General features: G+C 45.4%; 1 long non-coding RNA gene across 1 annotated transcript; it reads left to right on the forward strand.

The window, feature by feature from the left end:
• The first annotated feature begins 8,684 nt into the window (after window positions 1–8,684).
• On the forward strand, window positions 8,685–10,401 carry LOC117033976 (uncharacterized). Its single transcript, XR_004424992.1, has 2 exons — window positions 8,685–9,664; window positions 10,105–10,401. It is a non-coding gene; the product is annotated as an uncharacterized LOC117033976 (long non-coding RNA).
• The last annotated feature ends 289 nt before the right edge of the window (window positions 10,402–10,690 follow it).

Raw genomic sequence — 10,690 nt, forward strand, 5'->3', positions numbered from 1 at the left:
AAGGACAGATAAAGAGCTTCCCAGACAAGAAAAAGCTAAAGGAATTCATCATCACCAAACCAGTATTACAAGGAATCTTAGAGGGATGTCATTTAGAAGAAAAAGAAAACAAAGAAGATAAAAAATATGGATAATAAAATGGTAATAACTACATACATCTATTAAAAATTACTTTAAGTGTGAATAGATAAAATGTTCCAATCAAAAGAAAGGGTGGCTCAATGGATAAGAAAACAAGACCCTTACATATGCTGCCTATAAGAGACTCACTTCAGATTGAAAACCACACATAGACTAAAAGAAAAGGGATGGGAAAAGGATATTTTATGAAAATGGAAAAAAAACAAACAACAGCAAAAATGTTGAGGTAGCCATACTTATACCAGACAAAATAGACTTTAAAGCAAAGGCTATACAATAAGAGACAAAGAAGGGCCCAGTAATCCCACTTCTGGGTATTTACCTGAAGAAACCCAAAACGCCACTTCGAGGGGCTGTGTGTATCCATATGTTCATGGTAGCGTTGTTTACAATGGCCAAGGTGCGGAGGCAGCCTGGGTGACTGTCGATGGAAGAGTGGATAAAAAGGAGGTGGTACATAGATACAATGGAATATTGCTCAGCCAGGGAAGGGAATGGGTTCTTGCCATCTCTGGCGTGAATGGACCTGGAGGGTAGTGCTGAGTGGAGTATGTCTGACAGAAAGACAGATGCAGTGTGATTTTGCTTATATGTGGAATCTAAAGAACAAAATAAACAAAACAAAAAATCTCATAGATACAGGGAACATTTTGATAGTCGCCAGATGGGAGGGGGGTTGGGGGTGAGTGAGAAAGGGAAAGGGGCTAGACAGTTACAGTTGCTGGATATGTATCTTGTCTTTTAATTTACAGGTTTTCCTATAAGTCCCACCTTCTCCCTTGTTTATCTTTCACGAAATTTATTTCTTGAATAAACTAGGTCACCTTCCTTGTAGACTTCTTACTGTCTAGATTTTGATGATTTAATGTCTGAGTGTCATTTAACATGTCCTTATCTCCCCTATATTTTCTCATTTTCTGTATTTGTTGATAGATCTAGAGGCTACATCAAATTCAAGCTTTGTTTTTTTGTTGCCAAGAATATTTTATGGATGGTGGGTGCTAGGTCAAATTTGAAAGTTGAGCAATGTGGTCTCTTCTGCTTCTTTAAATTTTCTTTCTTCATGTGGCTCTTTCCTATTTATCATTTTCTATTTATTTAAACTTTTTTCCCCTTTTTTTTCTTAAGCAGGTTAGATGGTAATTTTATTTTTCAAATAAATACATTTTGGCTTCATCTATCAGTTTGATTTCTGCTTTTACCTTTAAAATTACTTCCCTCTAGACATGCATTTTAATGTTCTTTTCCCAACTTTGTGTAGAAAGTTTAATTTATTTTCTTTAATTCTAATACAGTTATTTAAGTCTGAATTTTCCTCTGAGTACTATTACTCTCCACATGCTCTGATGTGGTGCTTTTATAATCATTGTTCTGTAGACATTCTTCAATGTGGGTTTGTGTTTCCTTGTTGATCAAAGAATTGTGTAAAAGAGAAGTTTTTTTTCAGAGATTCCAAATGGAAGGGCCTTTTTGTTTTTACATTTTATTATTCATTTTTTAGTTTTAGTTACTGTGTTCAGAGAATGGCTTTTAATGTATTTCCATTTGAGCATTTATTAAGGTTTTATTTGTGGCCCAATATGTGCATATTAGAAGATGTTCCAGAAACACTAGAAAATTATATTTAGGGTTCTGCATTTGAAATATATACCAAATGTATAATAGCTTATAAATTATATTTTTAATTCTTCTCTACCTTGATTTTTGGATCTATCAGGCACTGAGAGTTAATGGAGGCAAATTAAGTGCACCAATGTGCTTTTGTCTATCTGTTCTTTTAGTTCCAGTAATTTATACTTTATGAATGTTGCTACTGTTATGTGTAGTCTTCAGTATATTTAACTGTTGCATTTTCGTTAATTGTGCCCTTTCATTTTACAAGTTTCCATCTTTCTTTCATTTAGTTGTTTTTTTAACCAGAATTTGACTTTGTCCACTGTTAAGATTGTGACCACTGCTGTCTCTTAGTTGCTTTTGCCTGACATACATTGCCCAAGAAAACTTGTATGAATAACTTTGTTTTAGATATATATCTGTAATACATTAGAGTTTTCTATTGTAATTCAATCTGAGAACTAGTTTCTTTAATAGAGAAATGAAACCCATTTAATATTGATTGATATGACAAATAACATTTAGTTTTAATTTTTCATCTCATTTTATGCGAGCACATGATTTGGGGGTTATTCGTCTTTCTCTTGTTTATTTCCGCGAGCGCTTTACTTTTAAAGAAGATTAAAAAGTTAGTCTATAACACAAGTTGCAAACGTTTTGCCCCGTTTGTTTTATGTCTTTTGATTTTGCTAAGAGTTTTTATTTTGCTATGTAGATGTTTTTAAAAAATCTATATCATAGCATTTATCAATCAATTATTTTAAAAACATTGGATTTTGAACTATAAATAGGCCTGCCAGCTCCACTGCCCCTGGGCTAAGTGCCCTGTGCAGGGCATGGTACGCGTAACTGAGAGGGTGGTCCCCATAGGGAGGGAGAAAAGTGGACAGCTAACGCTAAGACAGAATTGGCATAAATCGATTGGCTGCCTGAGATGGATGAGGACGAGGGAAGAGTTGGGTTGACTCTCAGGTTTCTTGCCTGAGAGAGAATGAGCTTGCAGAAGCTGTTCACAGAGGCAGGAAGCACTAGGGAAGGTTGGAGGTACATGCCGAACCCGGCTTCAGCCGAGTGGAGATGCCTGGCGGACATGGTCTTGGCAACGTCCAGGGGGTGATTGGTTACATATTTCTGAAATAGAAGAAAAGACCTGAGCTAATCTGGAGTGGTCCACATGTCGTATATGGCATCTGAAGGCAAGGCACATCTCTTCATCTTCCATTAAAAATGTATTTCCCAAAATATGATCATGGAAGTTCTGGACGAGTGGTTCTCAACTGGGGTGATTTTGCCCCCAGGGGACATTTGGTAATGTCTGGAGACACTTTTGGTTGTCACAACGAAAGGGAGGGTGCTATTGGCATCCAGTAGGTAGAAGCCAAGGACGCTGTTAAATATTCCACAGTGCACAGGGCAGCTCCCACCACAAATTATCTGGTTGGAATTGTGCATGGAGTAAAGTGATCTCATCTGCAAAGCAACAGTAAGACCTCAACGACCAAGCACTCAGCCTTGCCCTGGGTACTCACCAAAGCCACAAAAGCCCCGGCTCTCCACGCTTTGCAGAAACCACAAAGGCCCTGCTGGGAGAGCCCACGCTTAGATCAGGTCTAGATGTATAGCTTAGCTCCTCCGCCCTGGGGAGAGTACACACTGTTTGAAGAAGCCTTGAGAGTAAATGTGCGTCTGGCTTCGGATAGCTCTGAGTTAGCTGGAAAGGCCAGCTTTCTTTGTGCAGAAGGACGTGCAATTTGGGCTCCAGCAAGTTGGAAACTGAAAGAGCACTTTAATGTTCTAAGTCTGTTTCCTCACTGCTCAGGGAAACACCCAGGTCTGGAGAAGGGACGGAAGTTGCCCAAAACACACAGTAAGTCAGTGGAAAACCAGGATGCCAGGGGAGATTTAAAATCAGATCGAATGGTCAGAGTGTGATTTCTACTGGCCTTTTTGTTCTCACATTCACGACTTAAATCGCAGCAGCCTCTGCCAAATGGTCCTAGAGGCGTGTCTTTCACTCCACTGTGGGTTCAGAGCTCTTTCTGAGTCCAGCTGGGCTGGTGAGCATTGGCTATCAGGAAGCACTCTCCTCTGCCAAACACTCGATAAGAAACGTTCATTCACTCAAGAATTTTTTACTGAGAACCTCCTTTGGTTTGGAAAATGGAAAAATAAAGGAGAAAATGCTGTCTGTGACCTTGAGCAGTTCACAGTCTGGTGATGGAGGCAAATGTGTGGGGAGAGCCTTTACCCTGATGGTACAGAAATGCATAGGGGTTTCTAATCGCCACAGAAACCTACCCCCGCACCCACCATGGTCTGGTTAGTGTGAATGACATGGACGTGCTACCCTACCCTGCGTGGTTCACTCATTTACTGTACAACAAAGAATCCCCCATATTCCACCCACTTAAACATCCCCCACTGGACATCCATGCAAGTAAAACATTTTCCTATAATGATCTGAGCCCAGAACCTGCTTGCATTTTGCAAAGACTCTCAAAGGGGTTGTACACAGGGTTAATATTCCCTGGATTTTCTAGGAAGCGACTACCTTATAAATCAAGGGACATTGTGCTTTGCTGGCTCTGGGGTTTATTCAAGAGTCACTCACTGTTTTTGGAAAATCGCATCATTCAGAGAAGTGCTTTGAGTCACCAACAAAACACACCCTAGTCTGTCTGCATTTGTAACTGTATTCGTGGTGGTTTTATTTATAGGTGTAGGCAATCTGACTGCTTCCTCATGTTTTCCAGGACAGTCCTGCCCAAGGATTTGCATACTGAACTAAATAATCACTGTATTACAAATCCTTTTCCTTTTATTTCTCCTTTGCAACAAAGTGAAAGCCTTATATGTATTTCTTAAAATTAAACATATCAGCAGATCATACTATGATTTTGATTTCAAGATAGTAAAGAGAATATACTTGCAGAAGGGGGCATGGAGTGATTAGCTTTTTCTAGGGCAGAAGTAGGTCAGGAAGAGGAAGTGCTTCCTGGACAGTCATGGTAGAATTTCAGGCATGTAAACATTGCTTAAGGATGTCACTTGATGCTCCCCAGTAATTCTGTCCTGGCCTCTAGGTAAGATACAGGCACGATTCGAGTACCTTTGCCCTTGAGAGTCTCTAGAAATACATTTCTTTGCTCTTCAGGATATGTTCGTTTGTCCTTCAGAGGGAAAGACGCCTGGCTGGGAAGAGGAAGAGCTCAGCTTGAGTCCTCTCCTGCAGCTAACCTTGGGACCCTGCACGTCTCAGGGTGTGTTTTCTCATCTGTAAAAGTGAGACTGGCAGTCCCATCTGAAGAGGGAGTGTTGTGTGATCTATAAAAGGCTATGTCAACACCAGGCAGCGTGCCCAGTTTCAGCTTTGGTTGTCACACTTAAAGCTCTCCCTCCCCTCAGTGAAGTACAATAATATCCACCCATATTCCAGCTCTTGTTTTCTCTATGTATTTACATATATCTATGTATTTATTTTATATGTGCTATTAAGTTTTCCTCCATCTAGAATTTACATGGAACAAGGGCATGGATAGAGAAGTCTGGATGCCCACAGCTTTTCCTGGACCTCAGGTGAGAAGATCGTGGGCAAGTGGGACAGGAAAGGAGAAACTGTGGGAGACAACACACCTGGCTGGAGGACAGACGGCAGGTGACACGGGTGGGGGAGGGGCAGGAGTAATCCAGCTGCCCTCACCTGCCCCGGTCCTGTGGGCTCCATCTGATGTGGCGATGGCACCTGCTCCCCAGAGCACATCTGCTCAGGCCCCCGGGAGCCCTCACTGCAGGTGTAGCTCCCTTATCTCTGAGCCAGTTAGAAAGGGTCCCTTCACTAATAGCCAGCCCTGAAAACGGCCAAGTTCAGGCCCAGCTGGGAACAAACCACGGGTGGACGAAGGCAAGGTGGACAATTCCAGGGTGTGGGACATTCTTCACAATGTCTGGCCTGCTCTTGACCAACAGCCAATGTCAGGGGGGAAAAAAAACCAGCAAAACAAAAGGTACAGGCAGGAGACATACCTCTAGGTTCAAAGAGACTTAAAATGCACCAGCTACAATGTACTGTGTGCATCTTGCTTGGATCCTGATTTGAAAAGAAAAGAAAACACTATAAAAGTTATTTGAGGGACAAGTCTGGACGTTGGAATGTGGACTTGGTATTAAATGGTTTTAGGAATGTATATTAATTTTCTCAGGGGAGATGATAGAGTGTGAGACAGTGCCCTTATTTTTAGAAGATATCTGTTGAAGTTTTTAGGGGTAAGTGATCCCGGTATCTGTCTCTGACTTTCAAATGCGTCAATTAATAAAAGCAAAAAGGAAAGCAGAACGTGAACAATATTGAATCGCAAGGAGGGGTGGAAGAAAGATCACTGTACTGTCCTGGGCACCCCGGCCTGCCCTCTCTGATCTCCGTCCTCTGCCCTGCCAGGCTGTCCGGTCCACTGAACACTATGTCATGCGTTTGAGCCTGGTGATCGTTTTCTAGGGCATGACCTAGAAAGTGGGACACAGATCACTATCGATTGGTGAAGACCGAGCGCATTTCCCCATAGGGCTGGAAAGGTCACTGGCAGCGCATTTACTTATTCACCCAGTTATTCATTCATTTCAGAAACTGGCTCTGATCAAGTGCTGCTGATCTGGTCCCTCATCTGAAGGCACTGAACATCATCCCCAGCAAAAATGATGCCAAAGTCCATCGTGGGGTGTGCTTTATAGAGAGAGGTAAGCATGGCCCAGGCGAGTAAAGAAGAGGAGGCTTACCCAACCTAGGAGGGGGGAAGGGGAAGGATGGAGCTGGCAGGACAGTGAGTCAGCAGAGAGCTTGGGGATGTGTCATTTATGGTGATGCTGATCTTGTCCAGCAAGGTTCTTCACTCAGACAACACAGCACATGCATCATCTTCTTTCATTCTCCCAGCAACCCTGAGAGGAAGACCCAGTTCTCATCCCCAATGGCAGAGCAAGGATTTGGCCCCAGGGCTCTGGGCACAGGACATGCAGCTCTTCCCCTGTAAAGGTGCCTGATAGGCTCTGGTTGACCTTGATTTGGAGTGGAGCCAAGGTTAGCTGGGCAGTGGTGTGGGGCATATGGGAGGCAGGGAGCAAGTATCTACTTTTTTCTCTTCTCGTTAAATAAAAACCCAAATAGCAAAAGTGCTGCCTAAGCCTTACGCCCACGTGTGCACAAGGCCATGTCCAAATGCATTTGCTGGACTGACTGGTTGAACTCCTTTAAAGACAGAGCCAAACCAGGCAAATATATAACCAGAGAGGGGACAGGTATATCCACGCTCCCCGGATCCTACACAACTCAGCCCCAGCGCTGACCCCTGGCTTTTCTGAAAAGTGCTGTGTGAGGTTCCTGCTCCAGGCTGCCACCCCCTGCCCCTGCTGCCACCGTCTGGGGCTGCTTCCATGCAGCTCCAAGCCTAAAGGGTGCAGGCTCCATTCGTATCTGGACCCTCTGTCTAGTCAACTTAGGTGCAGACATATCCTATAAACAGGTCAGAAACCCTTCGCTGTAGAGTTTGCGGTTCCTCCTTTATGGCTGGAAACCTAGCAGAAAAAGGCTGCAAACTCGGTCTCCCGACACCGAGTGGTGGGATTCACCCACCCAGCCTTCGTCAGCTCCGGCTGCTGTCACAAAATACCCTAGACTGAGTGGTTTAAACCACACACCACCCTTTCTCACAGGTCAGCACACTGGACGTTCAAGATGAAGGCAGACACAGTTCCTGGTAAGTGATTTCAGTTACCTGCACTCAACCTCGGTCCAAAAATATTCCATGGAAACTTGCAGAAATAAATTATTCAAAAATAAATTGGGCACCGTTCTGAGTAGCGCGATGGAAGCTCCCGCCATCCTGCTCCTTCCCACCCACGACGTGAAGCATCCTTGCACACAGCCTTGTGTGTTTTCCCACTTTAAACCTGAGTACACCGAGGCCCAGAATGGTGCCATCACTTACTGACTGACATACCCACCTGAGGAGGGAAAGAGAGGCATTCCAACCCTGACTGGTCTAGCTGCAAAGCCGACATCAGGGCCCCTGCCCTTGAGCTCCAATTTCAGAGAAGCCTCTATCTCTTCGGACCCCAGGATCTCTGTAACTGCCTGAGTCCCTTACCTCTGGACCGCTCCTGGGGCTGGAAGCACTGGCCACTTGACACACAAACCCTGGGACCCATTCTCACACATTGAGTACAAACCTGCTATCGCAATGGGTTCCTGGGAAGAGGTGGGACTCGGGGTTGGAGAGGAGGGAGGCGGGCCTGGCTCCTCTCCTGAGAGATCCCATCACTAGGGTGTGTAGGCCCTGGACCACTCACTAACTCCCAGTGACATGGGCTGGTGACTCATTCATCTCCCTTTACTCATCCATAAAATGGGGGAGAGCTTCAGGAATTGTGAACTCACGGGCTTTACACGGCCCACAAACACATACGAATGTGTTCCTTGTTCCTTTCCTTCTTCATGACCTACCACCATCAATTAAAAAAAAAATCAATACATTTTAAGTAAAAATCTACCTGTCCAGGGTTTTACTTGAAAAGGTGGACACTGATATCCCGGGGCCCACATGCCTGCAGGACAGATGTTGGCTGGAGTAGAGTTTGGGTGCCCCCTGAGTACCGGATGCCGGCTCTCCATCCACCCATCCCATTATCCTCACGGCCCCCCCAGGCCAAGCATCAGCTGCCCTTAACAACGTGTTTGGAATAATTCTCAATATTTCTGTCTCTCTAAAGTGAGCGGGAACAAAGCCAGATAGAAGCTTTACGTAGGAAAGGGAAATTTTCCCTTTTGTTCATCTTTTTTATTTTTTGTTTTTGTTTCGTTTGCACACACACACACACACACGCACGCACACATAGGTGGAAAGAAAAACGCTTCCTGTTTAATATGCAAAGTGGGTCCCTCAATTCCCTGGTCTGCTCTCAGTCTGCCCCTGGAGACCCTGGGGACTTTTGCTCAGGAGTGAAGGGGCTGGAGGTCCCTTCCCCAGGGACAGCTTGTGCAGCAGCTGGCTGACCACGTGGCCGCCCAGAGGGTCAGCCGACCGGAGGCTGAGTCCAGAATGCCCTGTTTTGTTGTGTAATTAACACACAGTGTTCATTTTTAGGGCCTGACTTGGGACTGAGTGCCAAGAGCATTCCTGAGGGGTCAGAAGGCAGCATGTTTACTGTCAGGCTGTAGAAAGAACTTCCTTCAATAAGCCCTTGGATGATGCATTCAAGACCGACTCAGCAAACCTCATTAGGCACCTACTATGTGCCAGGCCCTGGACCAGACCCCGAGATGCAGAGATATCAGTTAGATGTAATCCTTGTCCTTGTAAAGTTCCATAGCTCTGGGGGAGGCAGACCAGTAAAGAGACAACCCCAGGGCGGGTAAGAACGGTGCCAGGGTACCAGGGAGTAAGGGGGCAGGGAAGGCTGGCAGCCCAGGCAGCGAGCCCTGCACCTGAGCCCCTAGTCTAGTCACCCTTTATTCCAGGGAACCCAGTAGAAGCACACATTGACCTGTCCCGGAGGGCCATTTGCAAGTGTCTTCTTTTGAAATCAATGATTTCTTTTCTTGAACGCAGGAGCAAGTCATTCTTTTTTTCCCAACATGTTAAATGTTATGAAATGTGGTCCGGTCAACAACAAACGTTCTTCAGAGTTAACCAATGACCGACGTTGGCTGCATGTGTTTCTTGAGCATTTTCTTCCAGGTTTCAGCATCACTAACACCCCTGGGGGCGCTCACTGTGCTCCAGGACGCAAAGAAAATGTCATGTGGTTTCACTTATCTAATCCTCACCACAGCTCCATGTACCCTCAGTCTGCCCGTTTTCTACCCAGGGAAACTGAGGCACCGTAGAGTGAGTCACTTGATCCGGGTCACAAGGGGAAGGTAAGTGGCAGAACCAGGACACCTGGCTCTGGGTCTGAGCCCTTAACCCTGAGACACAGAAAGGCAGAAAACTCACCCATCCTCACCCACGCTCGCCTGGCCAGTGTGAGGGACCAGTTCTGCCCCAAGCAGTTCTATCCCAGGCTGGGCTTCACCTGCTCCCTGCTCCCCGCTCCCTTCAACGTAATGATTAAATATGTACGCCTACATCCAAATATTATTCACCCAAATGGTCTCACGGCATACTAAATATTCTGCCCTTGAAGCATATCTCGTGCCTTTGCGTTATTATAAGCAAATCCGCCTCCTTCATTTCAAGGTCTGTTTAGTGCTCCCAGTTTGAACACACCATGATGGACCCGACCCATCTCCTCTTCATGGTTTTCTGGGTGGTTTCCCATCTTCTGCTCTTTACAAACTTTCCACACGGATCTTGGCAGAGGCTGAGGAGCACTTCAGCCAGACTGAGGCCTAGAAGACAGACTGCTGGGTCGACAGACAGTGTGGACCCACAGCCCCAAACGAGCCTGCCAAGCCGCCTGCTGGAAAGACTGCTTCAGGGTTCCCTTCCGGCCGCTGGAGGAAGAACATCTGAGCTGGGTAGTGTTTAATGCCCTTTCCCACTGTGACAGGACTCTGTTTCACAGCCTTCATGCGCTTCATGTTTTTCATCTGTGTTCTTAGGTAGCTTTGAGAAGGTCACGATTAAAAAAAAAGAAAATCAATCGTGCAAATAACAAAATCCACGATGTGGTCACAGCTGTTGTTCCCAGGACAAGTTTGGCTTGGCGGTCCTTGTGTGTGAGTTACACCAAGGTGCCACTTCTTCCGCGCAGCCAGCACGCACAGCCCAGAGAGCAGAATTCAAGCTGGATTTCAGCCTCCACGTGTGCAGGGCAAAGCCTGACCAACCTCAGTCATTATTCTAGTTGGGGCAGTAAGCTGGATCCAGGCTGCCTGGATTCAAATCCACCCTGGAAGTCCTATTAATCACGTACCCTTAGACACGCCGCTTAACTCTGTGTG

This window comes from Rhinolophus ferrumequinum, chromosome 14, assembly GCF_004115265.2.
Source record: "Rhinolophus ferrumequinum isolate MPI-CBG mRhiFer1 chromosome 14, mRhiFer1_v1.p, whole genome shotgun sequence".
NCBI lineage: Eukaryota > Metazoa > Chordata > Mammalia > Chiroptera > Rhinolophidae > Rhinolophus > Rhinolophus ferrumequinum.